We start from the raw sequence: 10,035 nt of genomic DNA, 5'->3' as shown, positions 1-10,035 counted from the left end.
GTAGTTAAAGATGGATTTCTATGCCACTGGAAAGCCTGGTGGTATCATTTCAAAAGAACATTCCAAACATTGTGCGCTCTGTCTTCTCCCCATTAACGTTATTTGTATTTTATGTATAAGAGGGCTTTGCCAGCATATTAGTGTACCAAGTGCATGCAGTGTCTACAGAGCCCAAAATATAGGGTTCTTGGCACCGGAGTTTTAAATAGTTGTAAACTGTCACATGGCTGTTGGGAAGGGAACCAAACCTGGGTTCTCTGCAAGAGCTGCAAGCACTTTTAGGAACCAAGACATCTCTCCAACCCCTAGGTGTTACAGCAACTTAATTTTTCCCTTTTTGTACTGCTTTTTCCTGGGGTTTTTCCTCCTTAAGTCTAATTTATAATTTGTTAACTTCCTTACTCTCTCAGGACAGATGATTCAAATTTCTGTAGAAATACCTAGTGTCAATCACCTTCATTGCTTGACCCAAAAATAGAGAGAATTTTCTGTGATTTGTAGAGAAATTCTAGCTAATTAAACATTAATTCTTTTTTAAAGATTTATTTATTATATATACAGTGTTCTGCCTGTATGTATGACTACATGCCAGAAGACAGCACCAGATCTCATTATAGATGGTTGTGAGCCACCATGTGGTTGCTGGGAATTGAACTCAGGACCTTTGGAAGAGCAGCCAGTGTTCTTAACCTCTGAGCCATCTCTCCAGCCCTCAGCATTAATTCTTAACATAGTCTTTCTCCCCTGCAAAGACATATGTCCTGTCTTCTCGGAGCAGCCTTATGGCTACCTCAATTCCTTCCCATTCCTTTCTTAGAGGATGGGTATCATTGACACAGCAGTCTTGAATTTCTCAAGAATCTATTTTTATTGCCGCATACATGACAATAAACATTTATGATGTATGGCATGATGGTTCCCACTGTTAAATGAATACTACAATACAAATTATTAATATATCCACCAGGTTACATAGTTTTCAATTTGGGTGTGCATACTGAAAGCAGATTTCAAATATGCAATACAATAGGATATTCACCAGATCTCCAGAACTTGGCATCCAGCCTAAGTGAACAGCATCTTTGGACTAACTCTTCATCGCCCTCATCAATAGTCCCCAACAGTGAGCATTGTTCTCTGTACTTCTCTGAGTTCCATTTCATAAGATTCCACACACATGTGCTACTACATAGCTTTTGCCTTTCTGTACCTAGTCCGCTCCATTTCATATATTGCCCTGCATGGTCATCCATTAGATTTGCTTCTCTATTTACCTACTCCTCCATCAAGGGTCACTTTGGACATTTGATTACATACCATAACTGTTGTTACAATGATATCATCAATGTGGGACTGAATATATATATATATATTCAATATCTAAAGTCAAGTTTTTATATACACATCTAGGAGTCATATTGCTGCATTAAACAGTAATAACATATTTAACTTTTTCCAAGGCTAGTCAATACTGTTTTCCACAATGACCATACCAACTTCCAACAATGGTTCACACGGTTCCCTTTTATCTGTATTATTTACCATACTTTTTCAGCTTTTTCTTTTTTCAGAATAGCCATACCTTATAGCAGTCATTAGGTAATGTCTCAGTTCTACTCCCATTTTTCATTTCTCTGATAACTCGAGATGTTGACCATCTTTTTAGGTAGATGTTGAGATTTGTAATTCTTTATTCCAAAAATGTTCTTTCTGACATTTTGCCTACTTTAAATTGCATTGTTTATTTTCCAGCTGCTAATTTGTCTTAATTCCTTATATATCATGGACAATAACTTCTTCTCAAATTATACTTTGCAAATATCTCCTCCAGTTCTATAGGTTGTTCTTCCCTCTGCTGGTTGTTTTGCTCAGTGCTGTCTTATTCAGTTTCATTTTTCTTGCCTTTAGTTTGGGGGTCATAGCCAAAGGGAAAAATTTAATAATAATTTTTTTAAAAAACCCTAAGTACTGTCCAAACCAATAATGAGAAGATTTGTCCTGTTTTCTTTTAATATCTTTAAGCTTTCAGTTCTTACATTTAAGTATTTAAAAATCTATCTGAAGCTGACTTGATTAAATGAAACACAGCAAGGATCTACTTTCTTCCTGAGTATGGATATGAAGTTCACCGAGGAGCCCACATTTCCATTCATTATCATTGGCATTTCCGTGTAGAGTCAGCTCAGTGGGAGTGCATGGACTTCCTTCTGAAATCCATATTATTTCATGGATATATATGTCTGTCTTCATGCTGGTGCTATACTGTTTTAATTACTACAGATGAACAGTATGCTTTGAAATGAGATAGTGTGTTATTTTGAGTTAGTTCTTTTTGCCTAGTATTCCTTTGTTTAATTGGAGCCTTTGGTTCGGTCTGTATGAGTTACCTTTCTACTTATGTGATAAACACCATAACCAAGGTAACTTATAGAAGGAAGTTTATAGTGGTCTTGGGGTTTCAAAGGGTTAAAGTCTATTAGGGAAGAGCAGGTCACAGGCAACAGGCAGCTGCAGCAGCAGCTGAGAAATCATTTCAAGAATCATGAAAAGGAAGCACACAGAGCTCACATAAAATAACACAAGTCTTTTGAAACCTCGGTGCTCACTCCCAGTGAAAAACATCCTTAGCAAGGCCACACCCACTAATGCATCCCAAAGAGCTACCAAATGGGGACCAAGTATTCAATGGCCAAGAGGTATGAGGATTGTCTCATTCAAACTACCACACCATCTGAACTTTATTGTTCTCTATTCATATAAAACTAGACACTGAGACTTTAATAGGGATGCTATTGAATTTATACCCTATGTGAGGTAACATGAGCATTTTGAAAATATTCTTTCAATGCATGAAAACATTACCTTTCTGTTTATTTGTGTTGTATTTAATATATTTCATCGATGTGGTATAGACTTCCCTATACAGATCCTTTATTTTTTTGCTAAATATGATTGTCACCTTATAAATTTTGTGGTATTAATTTTTATATAAGAAAGTAATGATGTGTATACCCACAGTCTCTACTAAACTTTCTTTATTTGGCCTAAGGATTTTCCAGTGGTGTCTTTAAAGTTGTTCTATATGAAGATATGTCATCTCCAAACAGATTATTCCACTTCCTTCTTTCTATTTTAGAGGCAGATGCTAATTATCTCCTCGTTTTTAATAACAATATAACATATCATACAACATTTTTCCCTCAAACCTTGCCATACAATCCTCCCTCTCTGTTTTAAACCCATGATCTTTTATCACTAATTGTTATTGCGTGGTGTGGGTGTGTGTGTGTGTGTGTTCACTTTCTTCACTTCTTGATGAGGAGTGAAGATTACAATTAACCTTGAATATAGGACACATGTTTATAAATTGCTGTTAGAGATTATGTTGGCTTAGTTAATTAAGGGTTGTAGAATCATCTCCGATAACCATGACTTCAGTAACACTGAGGACTACACACGATTTCCCTTTTGTTGAGTAGCTCTGAAGTGTAGAGTTAGAGAGCTGTTGGTTACCACTGAGGTATGCATGCCACTACTGCATCCTTAGGACTATTGGGTCCTGCTGATTACTGATGTGGTTCATAGGCATCATAGTTGGATAAGACTGCTGGTTGCCTTACTTCCTCCGAAGCTTTTGTGATTCCTTCTGGCATGACAAAAGCTAGTCCTCAGGGAGGGCACATTCAAGTCAGTTCTAGCTCACATGTCTCTTCTAGAACTGCATTGAATAGACACAATAAAGGGTCATTCTGGTCTTCTTAATGGTCTTAGAAGAAAAACTGTTAAATGTGATTTCTACTGTGTGCTGTGTGTAGTGTGCACACATATAGACTTTGTTGTGCTATGGTTCATTCCCTCTGTACCCTTTTAGTTTTTGTAGTCGCTATTGTTACTCATGAAGGGATGTTGAATCTGTCAAGTGCTGCATCTTTTGAGCCGAACATGGAGCTATTTCATTCATCAGGTTAACGTGATACATTCTTGAAGCTCAGAGATGAATCCCATGTTGATCGTGCATTATTTGTGATGTGCTTTTCAATTCTTTTATTGCCATGCTGTTCAAGGAATCTTACATCTGTAGTTACTTTGCCCACTGTCTATACCTTTCCTATCAGTGTCCTCACCTGTTTTTAGTGTCAGTATAAGCTTAGCTCATGCTTAAATATAAATAGGCAAAGTGATAAGGCCTCCAAGGACAGGGTATCTCTCCAAGAATTGACAAATAATGAGCTTCCTGATACTTATGAATGCACCCTAAGAGGCAAAAACTGAAACGGGAACTCCTGAAGCCAGAGCTGGGGGAATCTTGAAGCGGAGATGGATGGAGAATCCAATAACAGTGGCAGGAGGTACCACAGTGCTGCTGATTTGAGAAGGCGTTTATGGAATAGGTCCCACGAAATCCTCTACTGTGAGTCAGATCTTGGGACTTCTCTAGCAACAGAAAATAGAAGCGTAAGTGGGAGCTACTTTTCCTTGCCTCACACATCGCCAGCTCCACCTGCCAGGGAAAGCTGCAAATAGCTAGTGTTGAGAAGCTTAATCCATTTAACCTTGAGTCATAAAAGAACAGTGGCACAGAATTCGCACAAAAGTACTATTAAAAATGTGTGAAAGGGCAGTAAAACTTTCCAACAGGAGAGAAGTCCCGGGAAAATATTGTCAAGTTGTAGCTGAAGATTTTGCCCAAAATCCCACCATTAAAATGAGTTATGAAGCAATCTCCACAAGAAGGAAGGCTGCAAAGCAGAAAAATAAGAGCTCAAGGGGGAAATGGTCACTCAGCAGTCAGGACTGAAACATGAGCTGACAGAACCGTGAGGGAAGAGAAAAGAAGCGATGGATTAGAGAAATGAAGAGCACTGGAGTGAATGTTAGAACAGCCGCTGTTACCACCAGCAGCTTACACAAGGGGACAACGCATTTAGAAATGAGGAAAACAAACAGAGCGGAAACCAGATTCAGAAACGATGCATAAGACCCAGGAAACTTGATCACTGTCTTTGGGCTCAATGGTTGCGATTTTCATAGAACAGCATTTTCACATTCGTACTACTTAAAAATAAAAAGTGATGAAACAAAGCAATATTTTAAGGTGCAATGGAATGGCTTTTTAAAGATAATAATGTCTTCAATCTACATGTTTAACCCTGAGAAAATTAAGGAGGGCAATAATCTACATGGTGCATACTAAAATTATTGAATGTTAAAGAGAATGAAATATCCATTAATAAAAACACTTCTGCATACAAACAAATGCAGTTCTGAGGTGGTTTGAATGGGAAATGTCCCCCCATAAACCCAGGTATTTGAACATGTGGTCCCCTGCTATTGGCACTGCATAATGGGCTTATGGAACCTTTTGGAAGTACAGCCTTGCTGGACAAGTATATCACTAGGGTTGGGCTCTGAGGGCTTGTACCTCTATTTACTGTACTTCCTTTCTCTGTCTCTCATGTGCAGATGAGATGTGATCTCTCTGCTTCCTGCTTCTGCCAACACACAACGCCTTCTTGGCCATGATGGATGCTGTCCCTCTAGAACCATAAACCAAAGTATGTCCTTTCTTCTTTCTGTTGCTTTTAGTCATGGCATTTATCAGAAAGGTAGCTAATATGCAACCCCTTTGTATCTACATAAAACCACATTTTTCTTTCTATCCCACTACCTAATGCCCAAAGACAGTGAAATACCAGCTAGAAAGAATGAAAGTGAAAAGAGTGTGGATCAAAATGCATACATAAAATACAAAAGCCATACGTGAAAACTACAGGCAAAGAGCTAAAAACAAAACAACTCATAAATTCTTGCTGAAAAATTGGCTAACAAGTATTTTATTCAAACAAAAACAACTGGGGAAAGGTTAGCAAAAGACTTCTGATGAGCAATTAATGTATTTTTAGACAACATACATCAAAATAACTATTAGGATGAAGGCAGAATAGAATGGAAACCCAAAGTGGTTTGATTCCGTGTGAAGTAAATTGCCAGTGTCAGTATCAAGAAAGAAAGGATAACTAACAATGGTAAATCAAACTGAAGGCACAGGTACAAAGGGCAGTAGGAAGACAGAGAGATGCTCAGATGTTCTCGCTGCTTTTGCACAGGACCAGAGTCTAGTTCCTAGCACCCAAAGTCAGAAGGCTCACACCCTCCAATAACTCCAGCTGCAGTGCATCTGAAACCCTTTGCCGGCTACTCAAGGCACTTCATTCACGTGTTCTCACCAAGATACTACCCACACATATCTACATCATTTAAAAAAATAAAAATAAAGACAAACATTTAAAGCAATGTTTGAAAGAATATAACCATAAAAACTGATGAAAATACCATTGAGGTAGTTGGACTAGAAGGGAGTAATAAAGGATTGAAAGGAAGATAGAGGGGCTGGAGAGATGGCTCAGCGGTTAAGAAGGCTGTTCTTCCAGAGGACCTGGGTTCAATTCCCAGCACCCACATGGCAGCTCACAACTGTCTGAAACTCGAGTTCCAAGAGATCCGACACCCTCATACATATACATATATGCACGCAAAACATTGAGGCGCATAAAATAAAAATAACTTAAAAAGAAAGGAAGATAGATAAGAACACATTAGTAAATTATTTGACTTTTTAAATTCACCTAATAGACAGCTAGTAGATATTAAGTATTAATATGATAATAATGACCTCATAATGCAAACATTTTAATATCAGTGACTTTTAAAATACATGGATATGATGCACAACACATATATATCTTTACATAAGGGAAAATCAGGAAATACATACAAAAATCAATATATATAGGGACCTCCCTCAAAATCAATGAATAAGGTTTTCCTGAAAGGGACATTTTTTTCCAATTATGAATATTATACAAAATTTTTTGTATGCACAAAGAAAAAAATTCAGATCCTTTAAATAAATTGCACTCCAACTCCAAATCTTCCCCATAATCTGTTCTTGATTTTGCTGTATCTTTACACTACCATTATGTTTCTTTTCCAAACACTTAAACTTCTTAAAGGAGTAATAAATATTACATGAGTAATGGCATGAGATAAATTACATAAGCCTTTTCTGCTTCCTCACCATTTCTACTGCCCACATAAATATTTGCAGTTGATCTCAAGGTCACCAATGATCTCATGAGGACAAAGCTATGAAGATTAATGTTACTGATATACACCTACTTTTGCTTGATAACTGCATAAAATGCCTTGGCTAAATCAAGTGCTGGTGAATTCCCTACACACACACACACACACACACACACACACACACACACACACACACACAAATACCACACTGCACAAGAATTTTGCTATGTAGTTCAAGGTGACCTTGAATGTACAATCCTCCTGCCTCAGTCTCACAAGTTCAAGTATTACAAGCATAGGCCCACCACACCTGGCTGTCTTGTATTTCATTGATGATTTAAAAAAAAAAAAAAAGAGCAAGAATGAATTTTTTTAGCAAATAATCACGTTCTATTTTTGTTTGTTATTTTGATTTTGAATAGTATGTAAAAATGATGTTAAATTTAAATCTTTTTTATTTCTGACTTTTTACTGTTACTTTAAAAAAAATTCTTTTGACAACTTTATGCGATGAATTTTGAGCGTACTTATCCCCTTCCCGTTCCCGAGGATGTTCTTAGATCTACCGCTACCTCCAGAAACACTTCATATGTCATTTTTTGGTTTTTGTTTTGTTATTCCTTTATAATCCACTGACTCTAATTCGCCCCACCCGAATGCCGCTGAGTGTAATAAGATCATTGTCAACTTCTTAGATCCCACACTTTAAAGAAAACTGACTTCTCTTCCCCCAGGATCCGTCAACAGTCCACAGATCCTCAATTAAGAGAATTAAGAGTGGAGGCTCACGAGCCCTCTTCCCCCGTCCACACTAGGACGTTGTTTACTGGCTTTATCTGGTGTGAGTGGTACATAGGCAACAGCAGCTACTATGAGCTCATGAGCGCAGCAGTCAGCTCTGTCATATTCAGAAGACGCTGTTTCACATGGCCTCCATGACCTCTAGTTCTCACAACCTCCTTTCTCCCCACCCCTTTTCCTAAATGATTTCTGAACCTTGAGGTGAGAGGGTGCTGTAGATGACCCATTTGAACCTGAGCTCTCCAAAGTCACCTCTTCTCTTTTCTTTGGCCAGTTGTTAAGTTTCTGCATTAGCCACTGACCAGAGCATGAAGTGACTCATGCAATGAGGTCTGGGAGATATACAGATTTATGGATGGAGAGAGACAGACTTCGAGGGCAGTTGGATAGTATGGCCATATAGCAGGGTAATAGCAGTGGGTCCAACCCTTGGGCCTGTGAGCTCCTCAACCTTCAGTTCTTACGCAGAGTGACCGACTTGCATGGGCAATTGAGCTGCATGTTTCCCGGGGCTCCCTCTAGTTTCTATGCTCACTCCACACCCGGAGATGCAGCCAGCCCTGGTTCTCACAGCACACTAGCACTCTTGCAGACTCCTCATTCCTCTCTCCCAGATTCTCTTCTCACATCCCCAACACCCAAACGCCTACCAGATTAAGAGACGTTCCTCACTGAATGAATGAGCAAAGTCATTAATATGTATTGGCCTCGTTTGCTTAAAGCCAGCTCTGTTCTTCCGATTTAGAGTGATCAAAAAGAACCTGAAGTTGTATTTTGTTTGAAGTGAAAGGGAAACATTCATCTTCTTGACAGAACTGAAAGAGAATATATTTTTAAAATAAAAATTAATACATGACATGGAAAGTGGCCATTGTCTTCCTTTCAGGGACAGATCTGGCTTCGTTATGTTAATTCTAGAGCTTAGGAACAGAGGACTGGCTTCAACTGCCCAGTAATCTATAGGAAAATTGAACAGTCCGGTTTTACAGATACTGACTCTATTAAATGCAAAATCTGTACATTAAATTGAATATCACAAGAGAATTAACAGTGTTTCTAAACTTTTCTTGCATCGTAAAGCCAAGGTCCTCTTGCACGAGGTGTGTGTGCAGTGTAACAGGATTGCATGAGTGGAAAGTCTCCAGCACGTTTGTTCAACAACTTGTATGGAGCTCTACCAGCATTCAAAAGAGAAATCTTTAACTCAACTCAGGCAAATCAAGGAACCATTTTTATCTGGCAAAAGCATTCACAAAGAAAGAAGAGCAAGTAACCAGAAAGTAAGCAGGCCGTTAATGAAAACATATAGAATAACACACGCATTGCTTCCTGCAAAGAACTTTCACTCTGTATCTCTCAGGTACAACTCGCGCACGCTCACGCGCGCGCGCGTGTGTGTGTATGTGTGTGTGTGTGTGTGTGTGTGTGTGTATGTGTGTGTGTGTGTGTATGTGTGTGTGTGTGTATGTGTATGTGTGTGTGTGTGTATGTGTGTGTGTGTGTGTGTGTGTGTGTGTACATACTTGTGTGCATACATACTCATTTACTTATAATCTCAAGGTAGGCTAAAGAGAAATAAGGCTAACCCCCCAAAAATTAATCAAGCCAAATTTCTTCAAATACACTTTATGTTGTAAATTGATTTCAAAATTGCATGGGTATCATTTGTAATTATAAAACAAAATTAAAATTTATAAAATGGTCCTAGAAATAAAATACAGGGAAATAACCATAATTATTAATTGGTAGGAGGTTGGGCACTGGAAATGAAACCCTGAGTGTGCCTTACATATGTCAAAAAGGTTCTCAATTGCTGAGTGACGCCCCAAGCCCAGTAATTCAGTCATTGGCATAGCCATTTGGAAAGGGAATCCTGCTTCAAATGACTTCAACAGCTATTAATTTGCTGCATAGCCATAGTGAGCTAGGTCCTAAGGGAAACAAACCATGAAATTAAAAATTATCTGTTTTCAGTAATCATATCATTGCTGATACTCTATTGCTATTATGAGGCCATGTATGTGCTGAGAAATAAACCTAATGAAAAATTACCTTAGTAATACTACACACTGAGATTTTGGCATAGGATGCAACAAAAATCTAGTGTGAAAGCAATAATGCTAAGCACAGGACAGAGTACCAGAATTA

Source organism: Acomys minous (assembly GCF_964271855.1).
Source record: "Acomys minous genome assembly, chromosome: 15".
Classification (NCBI taxonomy): Eukaryota; Metazoa; Chordata; class Mammalia; order Rodentia; family Muridae; genus Acomys; species Acomys minous.
Note: the sequence above shows the minus strand (reverse complement) of the source record.